The sequence below is a fragment of the Arachis ipaensis genome, chromosome B10 (genome assembly GCF_059453495.1).
Source record: "Arachis ipaensis isolate K30076 ecotype BB chromosome B10, ASM5945349v1, whole genome shotgun sequence".
NCBI lineage: Eukaryota > Viridiplantae > Streptophyta > Magnoliopsida > Fabales > Fabaceae > Arachis > Arachis ipaensis.
Window position 1 is genome coordinate 79,134,521 of NC_142435.1, and position 17,689 is coordinate 79,152,209.

Genomic DNA, 17,689 nt, shown 5'->3' on the forward strand with positions numbered 1-17,689 from the left:
CAACCAGCACTCAAAGCTCAGTTCACTAAGTGAACTTAGCTTTGCCGTACAAGAAACTTAGCTTGGAGGCAAGAATTTTCGCTAAGTTAAAAGTTGGGCGTTTACAGCATGACCATGCCTCCTTCAAAGGGCCATAACTTGAGCTACAGATGTCCAATTGATGTGCTTCCAGTTGCGTTGGAAAGCTGACATTCAGAGCTTTCCAACGATGTATAATAGTCCATATTTGGCATGAAATTGAGGCACAAGTGAAAGGCATCTTTAAGGACCAAAAACAAGCAAAAATAAACCAAAGTGGCTTCACCAAGGCTCGAAGGGGGAGACACAAGGAAAGCAAGGCAAGAGCAAAATAGTGCTCAGTTCACTTTTCCAACTTAGCTTTATCGGGCTTCCACTCAAGAAAATTCAAGGAAAAGGCTCACAAAACTTCTTCCACCAAGAGTTGAACTTGAGACCTTGAAGACAAAAGCAAGGCGCCACAAGGGGAGCTCAGTTGGTTTTCCCAACTGAGCACTACTTCCCCCCTTTTCCCCACATTTTGACACGGACCAAAGGCACCAAGCAAGCCTTGTGCGCACAATGGGACACGGTCAAGGATGGGACGCACGCACAAAATTGGACAAGCAAGGCATTGGAATGCTCAGTTTGGTTTTCCAACTGAGCCGTCCCCTGGGAGATGCACTTGGGCCAAAACTCAACCAAAATTCCATTTAAATTCAATTCTTCACCAAATTGAATCAAGGCCAACCAAGCCCATCTCTCTTCAAATCCAAAGCAAGCAAAGCCCACATCATCACTCAAAGGCACAAGAACAAGCTAGAATTAGGATTTTCATTTAATTTGTTTTTCATTTCAACTTCATTTTTTACTTTGTAAAGCCTATATAAAGGCATCAATTCCATCTCATTAGGGAGGCTCGAATTGTATGGAGGCTGGCTCCAATAGGGAGTTTTGCACTTTTAGTTTTCATTTTGCTCTCTCTCTTTAGTTTTCCATTCTGTTTTGAATTTTGGATCAAGAATTGAAGGAATTCTGTTTCACTTGATCTGAAATCTCTTATTCCTCTTCTGCATAAAATCTGAGTTTCCTTGATTGCTTTCATCTTTCTTCTTCTGCAATTTACTCTTCCATTTTCATTTTGCAATTATTGTTGTTGGATCAAGGAAAGATTTGAGATCTAGACTTGTTATCTAGTCTCTTCCACTCCTAAGATTTTCAACCACTTTTAAATTGCTGCAACTTAAGCACTGCTTTTCTGTTTTTAAAATCTTTCAAGCACTTTTACTTTCTGTTGTATTGCTTCCAATTTACATTTCCTGCAATTACTCTAAGTTCTTATTCACTGCAATTTTACTTCTCTGTTTACATTGCTCCCAGCACCCAGTTCCTTTTATATTTCCTGCACTTTAAATTTCCAGTTGCTTGATCTATTGCTTTCTTTAATTTCCAGCACCCACTCCCCTTTATATTTCTTGCAATTTACATTTCTTGCTCTTTAAGTTTCTGTCCAATATTACTTTCTGCACTTTAATTCTTCTTGTCATTTACTTTCTGTTGTTTCAATTGTCACTCAAATCACTCAATGTTAGCTTGACTAAACTAATCACCCACTAAAGTTGCTTGATCCATCAATCCCTGTGGGATCGACCTCACTCTAAGTGAGTTTTACTACTTGATGCGACCCGGTACACTTGCCGGTTAGTTTTAGGTGTTTTGGAAAATTCAGTTTTCCACAAAAATACCATCAAGTTTTTGGCGCCGTTGCCGGGGATTGATTTAGATCAACAATGATTAAGTGGGTGAGAAGTCTAGATCAAGCATTTTCTTTATTTTTGTTTTCTATTTTAAATTGAAACCAAGGTGTTTGAGTTTTTGCCTCACTAAGAAATTCTCATCTTTGATATGAGCAATTTCAATTTTCCTTAGTGTTGTGTTTTCCAAAATTCAAATGGAGTTCAACTCATCTTATGATCAAACAAATTTTATGGGATATTACCCACCATCACCAATTTTTAATGGTGGCTGGGAGTATCACCAAGAAAATACAAAGTTTGAGCACTCCAATCCATGGAGATTTGTTTCAGAAACACAAGATGAGCAAGAGAATCAAATGGGATATCTTCCTCCACCACAAAATGATGCAAGCTGCTATTCGAATGGTGGTTGGGAGGAGCAAAACCAGAAAACATTTGAGAACCCATATTCCACTTATCAAGAGCCATCTTCACTTGAACGTGCCTTCAATTCACTTATGCAAAACTGTCCAACCTCACCTTCCAGTTTTTCATCTGAAAATTCTTCATCACTTGACTATGCCTCAACACAAAAACCATCCCAAGACTCACAACCAACACAAACTTCCACGAGCCAAAGATTCTCAATGTTTGAGTCCAGATTCAACAGACTTGTGGAGAAACAACAACAATTCTGGAGAGAACTAGAAATCATTTCTCAGGAGACGGATGAGCAATTGGAGGACACAGAGAAATACTTAGAACTGCGAAGCAAGGAAAATGAAGATCAATTGATGGATGTGAAGGATAAAGTGGAAGAGCAAGATGAGGAGGCTACTGCATCAAGTGAACTTTCAATGAAGAATGAGGCGGTTGAAAATAAAACTGCACTTGAGGTGATAGAGGAACATGAAACCTCCCTCCCAAAGGAATTAATGGGAAATCATAAAGAAGACATGGAGGAAGATACTCAAGAGAATTCACACTCAAGTGAAGTAGAGAAGTGCACAGAGGAAGAGCTTAGGAAACCACCAATACAAGAGGCTCTTGATGAAAAGAAGACTCCAACAATCACACAACCACCAAGACTTGGATTCAAGGAAGTGAAGGCAATTAACAAAAGCACCAAAAAGAGGATTGTGACCAAGCTACCAAGGACAACATTCAAGAGGAGGTCAACCACAAACAATCCTGTCCCTCATCCAGCAAGCAAGATTAATCAAGCCATTTGTAAAAGGAAGCTTGCTGATGAAAGGCCAAGACAAGGGACACTAGCTGAATCTTCTCCCCCCTTAAGGTCATTTCTCTTAACAAACTGGAAGAAGAGGAAGAAAGTGAAGAACAACATGTCAAGCTAATGACACTAAAAGAGCACTTGTTGGGAGGTAACCCAACCGTAGGTAACATTTCTTCTCTGCTTTGTTTTCGTTCTTTGTTTAGTTTAAATTCAATAAATTGGCATATGGTTACATTCTAAGTTTGGTGTTGCCTTGCAACAAATTATTTTCAATCTTTTTGGATGATTGCATCAAATCAAAAATGAAAGTGACACACCAAGATTCTAAGTTTGGTGTGCCACTTATTTTCTATGCAATTCATTCAAGCAACACTACTTATCTGCATAATCATAATGCCTCTGCAGTTTTATTTTTCTTTTTTAATTTGACACTTTTTCATTCCACTTTCTTTAGTCATTTTTCTGTTTTTTTTTTAAATGCTTTCATTTTAGTTTGCTTATTTACTGTGTTTGTTAATACATTACCAAGAGAGCTTTATACATGACAGATTCTTGGCTTGGTGATTGTACTTAACAAATAACAGTTTCACTTACTTAGTTTTAATTCAAATAAATTGACATATGATTGCATTCTAAGTTTGGTGTTGCTATGCAACAAAATTTGGTTCCAATTCTTACAAGATACTTGCATTAATTCCAAGTGAAAGTGTCACACTAAGTTTGGTGTGCCACTTATATCTTTATGCAATGTATCATGCACACCTTCTTATGTTTGCAATCACAATGTCTCTGTCTCTTGTGCCTTGATTATTATCTTTAATTTTGCTTGCTTAAACACATGTACTACTAACATTTCATTGTGTGAGACATTCATGATCCATCTTAGCCCCATAGCCATTGTTCTAATTGTTGCTTGAGGATGAGCAAGCATTCTGAGTTTGGCAAGGGAAAGAGGAAGAATAGAGGAAAAAGGACAACAATAATGAAGATGAACTACAAGGTTGTAGAGTTCCTTTTCTTCTCATTTGTTTCCAGCACTTAAATTACATGATTGTCTTCATCTTTTCTGTTTACATGTGTGTATGAATAAAGCATAGCTTGAATTTTGATTTGTAACACGTTGCCATGCCATTATGACTACCAACTTGAGTTTTGTAAAGCTTAAAGCAGTAAAGTATCATGATCATAAACAAACAAGGCATTAAAGAAGATTTTAGCATGTGCATACAAGTATTGGAAAGCTAGTATGATTAATTGTTGCTCAATTGCATTGGATTTTATTTAATTGAAGTTTTCATCTAGTACTTTTTGTGAAATCTTTTGAAAACATGAAAACCTTGAAGAAGCAATTGCAAATAAAGCAAAAAAAAAAAAAAGGGAAAGAATGAGAAAGCTGAAGGCTCTGAGTACCAATGGCAATTTATTTGTTAAGTACTTGTGGTGTTTATGTATCAAGCCAAATGCTTGAAAACAAAACACTTAGAAGTCAAGGCTAGGCTTAAGTGCAAAAGCACTCCCTCAAAGCTCAAGGTTCTGAGCATCAATGATTAGAGAGTCAAGAAAAGAAAAGAAAAATGAGCTTAATGAAGTCCTCTAATTCAAATGCTTGTGGTGCTTTTGTATCAAGTGGTAATACTTGAAAACAAAGCATTTAGAATCGTAGCTTTGTTATTAACTCATGGGGCAAAGCACCTAAAAGGAGAAGCTAATAAGAAAATCAAAAGCTTGTTTCAAGGAAGAATTATAAGGAAAAGATTTCATAAATTGAGCTAGATAGAAGCATCAATCATTTATATTTCTTTTGTGATTGTAGCATGCATAGAAAACTAGCTTGCCATGAACATTAACTTGCTATTCTTCTCACCTTGAATTGTCACACTTTATTGCATGATTCTTTTCTTGCTTGGGGACAAGCAAGGTTTAAGTTTGGTGTTGTGATGACATGTCAACATGTCATGTTTTTCTATGCTTTTTCATACAAGAAATTGATGATTTGTGCTTAAATATTGAATGCTTTTGTGCTTAAATGTTATATTTCTTTGATCTTTTGATTTGAAAAATTTTGTAGGAAAAAAGAAGAAAAAGAAGCAAAAAGCACAAAATAAACCAAAAAGAAGAAAAAAAAGAGTTTTGGGGCACACTTTAAAGTTGGAGCACACTTTGGAGCCTTAGGCCACGCTTTTAAAAGCGTGGCCCATGACCAAATCAAGGAAAAATCACAACCAGCACTCAAAGCTCAGTTCACTAAGTGAACTTAGCTTTGCCGTACAAGAAACTTAGCTTGGAGGCAAGAATTTTCGCTAAGTTAAAAGTTGGGCGTTTACAGCATGACCATGCCTCCTTCAAAGGGCCATAACTTGAGCTACAGATGTCCAATTGATGTGCTTCTAGTTGCGTTGAAAAGCTGACATTCAGAGATTTCCAACGATGTATAATAGTTCATATTTGGCATGAAATTGAGGCACAAGTGAAAGGCATCTTTAAGGACCAAAAACAAGCAAAAATAAACCAAAGTGGCTTCACCAAGGCTCGAAGGGGGAGACACAAGGAAAGCAAGGCAAGAGCAAAATAGTGCTCAGTTCACTTTTCCAACTTAGCTTTATCGGGCTTCCACTCAAGAAAATTCAAGGAAAAGGCTCACAAAACTTCTTCCACCAAGAGTTGAACTTGGGACCTTGAAGACAAAAGCAAGGCGCCACAAGGGGAGCTCAGTTGGTTTTCCCAACTGAGCACTACTTCCCCCCTTTTCCCCACATTTTGACACGGACCAAAGGCACCAAGCAAGCCTTGTGCGCACAATGGGACACGGCCAAGGATGGGACACACGCACAAAATTGGACAAGCAAGGCATTGGAATGCTCAGTTTGGTTTTCCAACTGAGCCGTCCCCTGGGAGATGCACTTGGGCCAAAACTCAACCAAAATTCCATTTAAATTCAATTCTTCACCAAATTGAATCAAGGCCAACCAAACCCATCTCTCTTCAAATCCAAAGCAAGCAAAGCCCACATCATCACTCAAAGGCACAAGAACAAGCTAGAATTAGGATTTTCATTTAATTTGTTTTTCATTTCAACTTCATTTTTTACTTTGTAAAGCCTATATAAAGGCATCAATTCCATCTCATTAGGGAGGCTCGAATTGTATGGAGGCTGGCTCCAATAGGGAGTTTTGCACTTTTAGTTTTCATTTTGCTCTCTCTCTCTTTAGTTTTCCATTCTGTTTTGAATTTTGGATCAAGAATTGAAGGAATTCTGTTTCACTTGATCTGAAATCTCTTATTCCTCTTCTGCATAAAATCTGAGTTTCCTTGATTGCTTTCATCTTTCTTCTTCTGCAATTTACTCTTCCATTTTTATTTTGCAATTATTCTTGTTGGATCAAGGAAGGATTTGAGATCTAGACTTGTTATCTAGTCTCTTCCACTCCTAAGATTTTCAACCACTTTTAAATTGCTGCAACTTAAGCACTGCTTTTCTGTTTTTAAAATCTTTCAAGCATTTTTACTTTCTGTTGTATTGCTTCCAATTTACATTTCCTGCAATTGCTCTAAGTTCTTATTCACTGCAATTTTACTTCTCTATTTACATTGCTCCCAGCACCCAGTTCCTTTTATATTTCCTGCACTTTAAATTTCCAGTTGCTTGATCTATTGCTTTCTTTAATTTCCAGCACCCACTCCCCTTTATATTTCTTGCAATTTACATTTCTTGCTCTTTAAGTTTCTGTCCAATATTACTTTCTGCACTTTAATTCTTCTTGTCATTTACTTTCTGTTGTTTCAATTGTCACTCAAATCACTCAATGTTAGCTTGACTAAACTAATCACCCACTAAAGTTGCTTGATCCATCAATCCCTGTGGGATCGACCTCACTCTAAGTGAGTTTTACTACTTGATGCGACCCGATACACTTGCCGGTTAGTTTTAGGTGTTTTGGGAAATTCAGTTTTCCACAAAAATACCATCAATCACCTTCTTCTTGGCCACAACATCATAGAAGTGGTCTTCATGAGCTTTGGAGATGAATCTTTCCATCTCCCATGACTCGGAGGTGGAAGCTTTTGTCTTCCCTTTCCCTTTTCTAGAGGATTCTTAGGTCTTGGGTGCCATCAATGGTAATGGAAAAACAAAAAGCTTATGCTTTTACCACACCAAACTTAGAATATTGCTCGCCCTCGAGCAAGAAAAGAAAGAATAGATGAAGAAGAAGAAGAAAATATAGAGGAGAGGAGGGAGAGGTGTATTTGGCCAAGAAGGGGAAGAGGGGGTTGTGTTGTGTGAAAATGAAGAAGAATGGAGGGCTTTATATAGGGAAGGGAGGAGGTTAAGGTTCGGCCATATGGGTGGGTTTGGGTGGGAAATTGATTTTGAATTTCGAAGGTAGGTGGAGTTTATGAGGTAGGTTTATGGGGAAGAGTGTTTATTGGGAAGAGAGGATGAACATTGAGAAGAGAGAAGAGAGTGAGTGGTGGTAGGTGGGGATCTTGTGGGGTCCACAGATCCTGAGGTGTCAAGGATTTGCATCCTTGTACCAATTAGGCATGTAAAATGCCTTTGCATGCAATTCTGGTGTTTAAACGCCGAATTGATGCTTGTTCTGGGCGTTCAGCGCCCAGATGCAGCATATTTCTGGCGTTGAACGCCAGCCAGGTGCTTGTTTCTGGCATTCAGCGCCAGCTCTTCTTCACTATGCATTTCTGGCGTCTGAACGCCAGGATGCTGCTTGTTTCTGGCGTTCAACGCCAGAAACATGCTCTGTTCTGGCGTTCAACGCCAGACAGATGCTCTTTATTGGCGTTTAAACGCCAATGAGATCCTCCTCCACGGTGTGATTTTTCTTCTGCTGTTTTTTATTCTGTTTTTAATTTTTATATTTATTTTGTGACTCCACATGATCATGAACCTATAAATACATATAACTAATAAAAATATAATTAAATAAAAATTGGGTTGCCTCCCAACAAGCCCTTCTTTAATGTCAATAGCTTGACAGTGGGCTCTCATGGAGCCTCACAGATGTTCAGAGCATTGTTGAGACTCCCCAACACTAAACTTAGAGTTTGGATATGGGAGTTCAACACCAAACTTAGAATTTGGTTGTGGCCTCCCAACACCAAACGTAGAGTTTGACTGTGGGGGCTCTGGTTGACTCTGTTTTGAGAGAAGCTTAGTGTGCCTCTTTTCCATGTTTACAGAAGGATGTCCTTGAGTTTTAAACTCAAGGGAGTCCTCATTCAATTGAAGGACTAATTCGCCTCTGTTAACATCAATCACAGCTCTTGCTGTGGCTAGGAAGGGTCTTCCAAGGATGATGGATTCATCCTCATCCTTCCCAGTATCTAGGACTATGAAATCAGCAGGGATGTAAAGGCCTTCAACCTTTACTAACACGTCCTCTACTTGTCCATAAGCCTGTTTTCTTGAATTGTCTGCCATCTCTAATGAGATTTTAGCAGCTTGCACCCCAAAAATTCCCAGTTTTTCTATTACAGAGAGGGGCATGAGGTTTATCCCTGAACCAAGGTCACACAGAGCCTTTTTAAAGATCATGGTGCCTATGATACAAGGTATTAAGAACTTTCCAGGATTCTGTTTCTTCTGAGGCAATGTCAGTTGATCCAGATCACTTAGTTCATTGGTGAACAAGGGATATTCATCTTCCCAAGTCTCAATACTAAATAATTTGGCATTCAACTTCATGATTGCACCAAGGTACTTGGTAACTTGCTCCTTAGTAACATCCTCATTCTCTTCAGAAGAGGAATACTCATCAGAGCTCATGAATGACATAAGGAGGTTCAATGGAATCTCTATGGTCTTTAGATGAGTCTCAGATTCCTTTGGTTCCTCAGAGGGAAGCTCCTTATTGATTACTGGACGTCCTAGGAGGTCTTCCTCCTTGGGATTCACGTCCTCCCCTTCCTCTCTAGGTTTGGCCGTGTTGACTATGTCAATGGCCTTGCATTCTCCTTTTGGATTTTCTTCTATATTGCTTGGGAGAGTACTAGGAGGGATTTCAGTGATCCTTTTACTCAGCTGGCCCACTTGTGCCTCCAAATTTCTAATTGAGGACCTTGTTTCATTCATAAAACTTACAGTGGCCTTAGATAGATCAGAGACTAAGTTTGCTAAATTAGAAGTATTTTGTTCAGAGTTCTCTATCTGTTGCTGAGTGGATGATGGAAAAGGCTTGCTATTGCTAAACCTGTTTCTTCCACCATTATTAAAGCATTGTTGAGGCTTTTGTTGATCCTTCCATGAGAGATTTGGGTGATTTCTCCATGAGGAATTATAGGTGTTTCCATATGGTTCACCCATGTAATTTACCTCTGCTATTGCAGGGTTCTCAGGATCATAAGCTTCTTCTTCAGAAGATGCCTCTTGAGTACTGTTGGATGCAGCTTGCATTCCATTCAGACTCTGAGAAATCATGTTGACTTGCTGAGTCAATATTTTGTTCTGAGCCAATATGGCATTCAGAGTATCAATTTCAAGAACTTCCTTCTTCTGAGGCGTCCCATTACTCACAGGATTCCTCTCAGAAGTGTACATAAACTGGTTATTAGCAACCATGTCAATGAGTTCTTGAGCTTCTGCAGGAGTTTTCTTTAGGTGAATGGATCCACCTGCAGAGGTATCCAATGACATCTTAGCTAATTCAGACAGACCATCATAGAATATATCCAGGATGGTCCATTCTGAAAGCATGTCAGAAGGACACTTTTTGGTCAGTTCCTTGTATCTCTCCCAAGCTTCATAGAGGGATTCACCTTCCTTCTGTCTAAAGGTTTGAACATCCACTCTAAGCTTACTCAGCTTTTGAGGAGGAAAGAACTTGGCTAAGAAAGCCTTGACCAGCTTATCCCAAGAGTTCAGGCTATCCTTAGGTTGAGAGTCCAACCATATTCTGGCTCTGTCTCTCACAGCAAAAGGGAAAAGCATGAGCCTGTAGACTTCAGGATCTACTCCATTAGTCTTAACAGTATCACAGATCTGTAAGAATTCAGTTAAGAACTGAAAAGGATCTTCAGATGGAAGTCCGTGAAACTTGCAGTTCTGCTGCATCAGAGAAACTAATTGAGGTTTTAGCTCAAAATTGTTCGCTCCAATGGTAGGGATGGAGATGCTTCTTCCATGTAAATTGGAATTAGGTGCAGTAAAGTCACCAAGCATCCTCCTTGCATTATTATTATTTTCGGCTGCCATCTCCTCTTCCTGTTCAAAAATTTCTGAAAGGTGCTTGCTGGATTGTCGTAATTTAGCTTCTCTTAGTTTTCTCTTCAGAGTCCTTTCAGGTTCAGGGTCTGCTTCAACAAGAATGTTCTTGTCCTTGCTCCTGCTCATATGAAAAAGAGGGAACAGAAAAAAATAATAATAGGGATCCTTTTTACCCAAGTATAGAGGTTCCCCTGTGTGAGTAGAAGAAGAAAAGAATGTAATGTAAAGAAGGGAAGAAGAAAAACTCGAACACAGAGAGGGAGGTAGTGTTCAAATTTTTGGATGGGAGAGAAGTGTTAGTAGATGAATAAATAAATAGAAGGAGATGAGAGAGAAGGATTTTCGAAAATTATTATTATTATTTTTTTTTGAAAAATGGTTAGTGATTTTCGAAAAAGAAGAAATATTAAAATTAAAATTTGAAATAATTAGTTAATTAAAAAGAATTTTTGAAAAAGAGGGAGATATTTTCGAAAATTAGAGAGAGAGAGTTAGTTAGGTAGTTTTGAAAAAGATAAGAAATAAACAAAAGGTTAGTTAGTTAGTTGAAACAAATTTGAAAATCAATTTTTGAAAAGATAAGGAGATAAGAAGTTATAAAAGATATTTTAAAATCAAATTTTTGAAAAAGATATGATTTTGAAAAAGATAAGATAAAAAGATATTTTTGAAAAGATATGATTGAAATTAGTTTTTAAAAAGAATTGATTTTTAAAATCACAATTAATGACTTGATTCACAAGAAATCACAAGATATGATTCTAGGACTTAAAGTTTGAATCTTTCTTAACAAGCAAGTAACAAGCTTGAAATTTTTGAATCAAAACATTAATTGATGATGTTATTTTCGAAAATTATGTGATAAAGATAAGAAAAAGATTTTTGAAAAAAATTTTTAAAATTTTCGAAAATAACTAAGAAAAATGAAAAAGATTTGATTTTTGAAAAATATTTTGAAAAAGATAAGATTTTTTTAAATTGAAAATTTGATTTGACTCATAAGAAACAACTAAATTTTAAAAAGTTTTGAAAAAGTCAATCCAAATTTTCGAAATTTATGAGAGAAAAAAGGAAAGATATTTTTTTGATTTTTGAATTTTTATGATGAGAGAGAAAAACATGAAAATGATGCAATGCATGAAAATTTTTAGATCAAAACAATGAATGCATGCAAGAATGCCATGAATGTCAAGATGAACACCAAGAACACTTTGAAGATCATGATGAACATCAAGAACTTATTTTTGAAAATTTTATATGCAAAGAAAACATGCAAGACACCAAACTTAGAAATCTTTGATGCTTAGACTCTATGGATGCAAAAATGCACATGAGAAACAAGAAAAGACACAAAACAAGAAGACATCAAGATCAAACAAGAAGATTTACCAAGAACAACTTGAAGATCATGAAGAACACCATGAATGCATGATTTTTTTCGAAAAATGCAAAATGAATATGCAATTGACACCAAACTTACAATTTGACTCAAGACTCAAACAACAAACACAAAATAAATTTTTTATTTTTATGATTTTCTAATTTTTTTTGGATTTTTTTCAAAAATTATTTGAGAAAGAAAAAATAAGGATTCCAAAATTTTTAATATGAATTCCAGGAATCTTGCACTCTTAGTCTAAAGCTCCAATTTGAGGGTTAGGCATGGCTTACTAGCCAGCCAAGCTTTAGAGGATATTTATACTTTCCATGTATAGAGCAACTAAGTGTGTGAAGATCAACAAGCTCTTGGGATGATAAGTTGAAACCCCAGTCCAAAAGATTAGACATGGCTTACAGCCAGCCAGGATTCAACAAATAATCATGAAACACTAGAATTCATTCTTAAAAATTCTGAAGAAAAATATATTTTTGAAAACATTTATTTTAAAATATTTTTTTTTTCGAAAACAAAGGAGAAATTTTTGAAAAATTTTTTGAAAATATTTTTTTTTTGAAAAACTTTTGAAAATAAAACAAAAAGAAAATTACCTAATCTGAGCAACAAGATGAACCGTCAGTTGTCCAAACTCAAACAATCCCCGGCAACGACGCGAAAAACTTGGTGCACGAAATTGTGATCTCAGGCAACGGCGCCAAAAACTCTGTACGCACGTCTTAATAAATCGTTTTTCATTCACAACTTCGATACAACTAACCAGCAAGTGCACTGGGTCGTCCAAGTAATAAACCTTACGTGAGTAAGGGTCGATCCCACGGAGATTGTTGGTATGAAGCAAGCTATGGTCATCTTGTAAATCTCAGTCAGGCGGATAATAGTTGATTATGGAGTTTTCGAAAATAAATGATAAATGAACCGAAAATAAAGATAGAAATACTTATGTATATCATTGGTGAGAATTTCAGATAAGTGTATGGAGATGCGTTCGTTCCTCTGAACTTCTGCTTTCCTGCTGTCTTCATCCAATCAATCTTACTCCTTTCCATGGCTGGCTTTATGTAAGGACATCACCATTGTCAATGGCTACTTTTCATCCTCTCTGTGAAAATGGTCCGATGCGCTATCACTGCATGGCTAATCATCTGGAGGCTTCATCGTAGTCAATGGCTGCATCCTATCCTCTTGTGAAAATGGTCCAAATGCTCTGTCACAGCATGGCTAATCATCTGAGGTTCTCGATCATACTGGAATAGGATTCACCCTCCTTTTGCGTCTGTCACTACGCCCAGCACTCGTGAGTTTGAAGTTCGTCATAGTCATTCAATCCCAGAATCCTACTCGGAATACCACAGACAAGGTTTAGACTTTCCGGATTCTCATGAATGCCGCCATCAATCTAGCTTATACCACGAAGATTCTGATTAAGAGATCCAAGAGATAATCATCCAATCTAAGGTGGAACGAAAGTGGTTGTCAGGCACGCGTTCGTGGGGGAATGATGATGATTGTCACGTTCATCACATTCATGTTGAAGTGCGAATGAATATCTTAGAAGCGGAATAAGTTGAGTTGAATAGAAAAACAGTAGTACTTTGCATTAATTCATGAGGAACAGCAGAGCTCCACACCTTAATCTATGGAGTGTAGAAACTCTACCGTTGAAAATACATAGGTGAAAGGTCCAGGCATGGCCGAATGGCCAGCCCCCAAAACGAGATCACAGGATCAAAAAATACAATCCAGGATGATCCGAAGATGTCTAATACAATAGTAAAAAGTCCTATTTATACTAAACTAGTTACTAGGGTTTACAGAGATAAGTAATTGATGCATAAATCCACTTCCGGGGCCCACTTGGTGTGTGCTTGGGCTGAGCTTGAATGTTACACGTGCAGAGGCTCTTTCTGGAGTTGAACGCCAGGTTGTATCGTGTTTCTGGCATTCAACTCTGGTTCGTGACGTGTTTCTGGCGTTTAACTCCAGACTGCAGCGTAGAACTGGAGTTCAACGCCCTTTTACGTCGTCTAAACTCGGCCAAAGTATGGACTATTATATATTGCTGGAAAGCCCTGGATGTCTACTTTCCAACGCAACTAGAAGCGCGCCATTCTGAGTTCTGTAGCTCCAGAAAATCCACTGAGTGCAGGAAGGTCAGAATCCAACAGCATCAGCAGTCCTTCTTCAACCTCTGAATCTGATTTTTGCTCAAGTCCCTCAATTTCAGCCAGAAAATACCTAAAATCACAGAAAAACATACAAACTCATAGTGAAGTCCAGAAATGTGAATTTAACATAAAAACATCCCTAAAAGTAACTAGATTCTACTAAAAACATACTAAAAATAATGCCAAAAAGCGTATAAATTATCCGCTCATCATATCTCAAGCACATTAGAAGTGCATACTTCTTTTGTGTAATTGTGAGATAGCTTTCAATGCTAGTGTGTGAGTTCTAAACTGCGTGCAAACTTAGTAGTCGCACACTTATTTTCATCAATGTCACATACTGATTAATTGCACTTCATTTTAGTGATTATTACATCAGTCCAACAATCTATGTTTCCTTGTCTTAGAATTTACTTGTCTTACTATATTCTTTTCTTCATGGATGAGTCATCATAAGCAACAAGGGAAGCAGAAGAAGGAACATGCCGTAATGGATAGAGCAGGGCAAAAACTCTTCTTCAATTGCAGTTGCCGGATGATCCACCAGCTGAAGGTGGCAATCTATAAAGTCTTGATAAACCCCATATTTAGGGTTTATCTTGTGTTGAATTTAGAGGGTTTTGTCAATCTTTCTCCCATTTATCCAATGAAATAGCATGATTTTGTAAATTCTCCTTTAATTGTGCTTAAGAGTGAAAACATATTTTTTTGGGTCCTTAATTGTTTAATCTTGATTTACCTTTGATTCCATTAGATGCCTTGATATGTGTGTTAAGTGATTTCAGATTTAGGAGGCAAAGATTGGATCAAGGGAATGAAGGAAAAGCATGTAAAAATGGAGAACTCATGAAGAAATGAAGGAATCGCAAAAGCTATCAGGCCGACCTCTTCGCACTTAAACGACCATAACTTGAGATACAGAGGTCCAAATGATACGGTTCTAGTTGCGTTGGAAAGCTAACATCCGGGGCTTCGAAACGATATAAGATTTGCCATAGTTTCTAATCGTATGGTGATGCGTACATGCACTGTACGCGCACGCATCGTTGCTACCATATGATCCATTTAAAGCAATACGTGGCCAGCGAATTCTAAAGCCTTGTGGGCCCAACCCAACACATTTCTAATGCTATTTAAGCCAAGAATTGAAGGGGAATCAACATACTTTACATACTTTTGATCATTAGTTTAGTTTAGGTTAGTTTTAGAGAGAGAAGCTCTCACTTCTCTCTAGGATTAGGATTAGGTTTTAGATCTAGATTAAGAATTCTTAGATCTAGGTTTAATTCATGATTTGATTTACTTTTCTCTTTGTAATTCTCCTCCTTCTACATTTCCTCTCTCTAGTTTTGCTTTTAATTCTTGTAATCCCTTACTTTTATGTTGATGCATTTTTTTGTTCTTCCATTTTTCTTTAATGCAATTTATGATTCATGTTCCTTTATTGTTCATTTGATTTGTTGTTGTTTAATTCCTTGCAATTGAGTAGTGTAGATTTACTTTCCATACAATTTTACCATGCTTTCCTTTTTATTCCTTCCAAGTGTTTGATAAAATGCTTGGTTGGATTTTAGTATAGAATTTGTTCCTCTTGGCCTAGGTAGAGTAATTAGTGATGCTTGAGTTATCTAATTCCTTTGTTGAAAACACACCTTAGAATTGAATCAAACATATATTAAAATAGAAAAGTAATAATATTAATCCATAAAAATAAATAGAGCTCCTAACCTTAATGTTCCGAGGGTTAACTGAAACTGAAGGTCGATCTCGGATAAGATCTGTTGTGGTGGTCGGAGCAGTTGCGTCCGACTTACTGATCCTAGTGGAGCTGCTGATCCTTGATCACCGAAGGGTGATGGTACCTGCAAGAGACTCCGATGCCTAAGTTAGCATGGGATTTAAGCAGGTTTTTTGTGTACAATCAGAGTATGAGTTATACCTGGGTGCTCTAGTGTATTTATAGTAGTGCGGAGTGATCTCCCTTGGAGATAAGTTTGTTATGTTATCTTTATCTTTTTGGGGGAGGGTCCCCTTATCTTTGGCCAGCCGCCTTCAAGCGGGCTGTGATCTTTTGCTTTGGGCCTAGTTGGGCCCTTATAGCAATTTGGCTGAGCTCTTTGGGAAGAGGTCGGTTGCGACTAACCTTTATAAGAGGTCGGTCATCTCTGTCTTCATTCAGGTCGGCTCCCCTAGCTCGACTCATGGTATGAATAGTGCCCCTACTCGAGTTCGATATTTCCCTTGAGGTCGTGTATTTAGACTTCGACCCCTTTAAGGAAGTCGTGCTCGAGCATTTAGCTTTTGGTTGGCCTCTGGTGTAACTTTTGGCAGGCTTGCTTCTGTTTGAATGCGAAGCGTTTTTCTCTTTCTTTTTTAATTGTATCACGCGTTGCGCTACCTAGGGAATGTGCGAGGGATTTTAAGGCCCATTTACTTCTTGCCGTTTCCTCTTTTCCCTCGTCGTTCTTCATTTTGAAATTAAGGAAAGAAGCTTTTATTCTCACTTTCAGTTTCTTCTCCCCTTTTCATCTTTGCTCCTTTGATGTTGACTTCTTCCGTTTCCACGCCCCTCATGCCTCTATCTTGTTCGAAAAGCGCTTTGTTGGTGCGTGTTTGCCGTCGCTTTCGTCTGAGCCATTTGTTCATTCTTTTCTTCTTCTTCTTGCAGATTGGTGTTTTCTTTTTCCTCTTTTATGCTTTGATAGTCTCTTTTATTGTTTACATGCTTGCAAAGTTTTAATTTTTATTGAGTTTGCCTTGAGAATCTTTGATTTTTTCTGTAAAATATTGCATCTTTGTGCCTGATTGTCACTGTGATGTGCGCATTTTGTATTTCTGGTAGTTTTTGCTTCCCTAGGGCTTTTTAGTTTGTCGCTGTTCCTGTCTCTTTTCATCCTTGCATGACCTCTTCTTGTACAAAGTTTTTGTTTGAACTGTTGGTAGAGAAAGGTTGTAGCTTTGGTAATGAACTGTTGGTTAAAAAGGTTGTAGCTTTTGATGATTTTTGTTGATGATGATGGCTTTCTTGCTGCTTGTATGGAGTGATGTTACCAGGAAAGGATTGATCTCTTTTTCTATTGAGAGGTGTTAGGGCATAGACTGTCGACTTTCCCTTTTTCTGGCGTTCTTGCCTTGTTGTTGCCTCCAAAGGGTGCCCCTGGACTTTAGTGTGAGTCCTGGGGTCTCCCTTTTACTGCCGAATCTAATACTTGCTGTTTACTTTTATTTGTCCGAGTTGTTTCCTTATTTGCACGAGTTGTTTGGCAGTAATCCAATTTTTCTTTTTTCTTACTGTAGGAATAGTTGGCCTATGTCTTCCCGCAAAAACATTGTTGAGATGTCTACTAAGATTCCTAACGGCATGTCTGACTGGCTGGACTCCATAGTTTTAATGTGTGTTACTGTGGCTGACCCCGAGTACCGTGTGCGACTTAGGAGGTTTCATAGAATTTGTAGAAATAGGGATGAGGAGAATAGTTATGAGTTGGTGTCGCCTGACCCTGAGGAGAGGGTTAGTTTTCCTCCTTTGACTCAGGGGGAACGACCCTTCTTCTATGCTTATGACTACTTTTTTAGTCAATTGAATATCACCATCCCTTTTACCGCTTTCAAGACCGACCTGTTGTGTTCTTGCAATGTAGCCCCTTCCCAGCTCCATCCGAACTCATGCGGTTTCATTAAAAGTTTTCAACTGGTGTGCCAAGAATTGGGAGTTCGACCTACCCAAACTCTTTTTCTATATCTTTTTATTTTGACAAAGCCTGGGGTAGCTAAGAAGAAAGCTTCTTGGATTTCTTTCTGAGCTTCTCAAGGGAAGAAAGTATTTTCGATGTATGATGAGTCTTTTCGCGACTTCAAGAACTATTACTTCAAGGTCCGAGCTGTTGAGGGAGCTCGGCCCTTCTTTTTAGATGAAAATAATGAACCCACCTTCCC

The 17,689-nt window shown here is 37.9% G+C and overlaps 1 non-coding gene across 1 annotated transcript; it reads left to right on the forward strand.

Annotated features, from left to right (window-relative positions):
- The first annotated feature begins 9,673 nt into the window (after positions 1–9,673).
- On the forward strand, positions 9,674–9,781 carry LOC148580549 (small nucleolar RNA R71). The gene has a single exon (XR_015896575.1). It is a non-coding gene; the product is annotated as a small nucleolar RNA R71 (small nucleolar RNA).
- Positions 9,782–17,689: the final 7,908 nt, after the last annotated feature.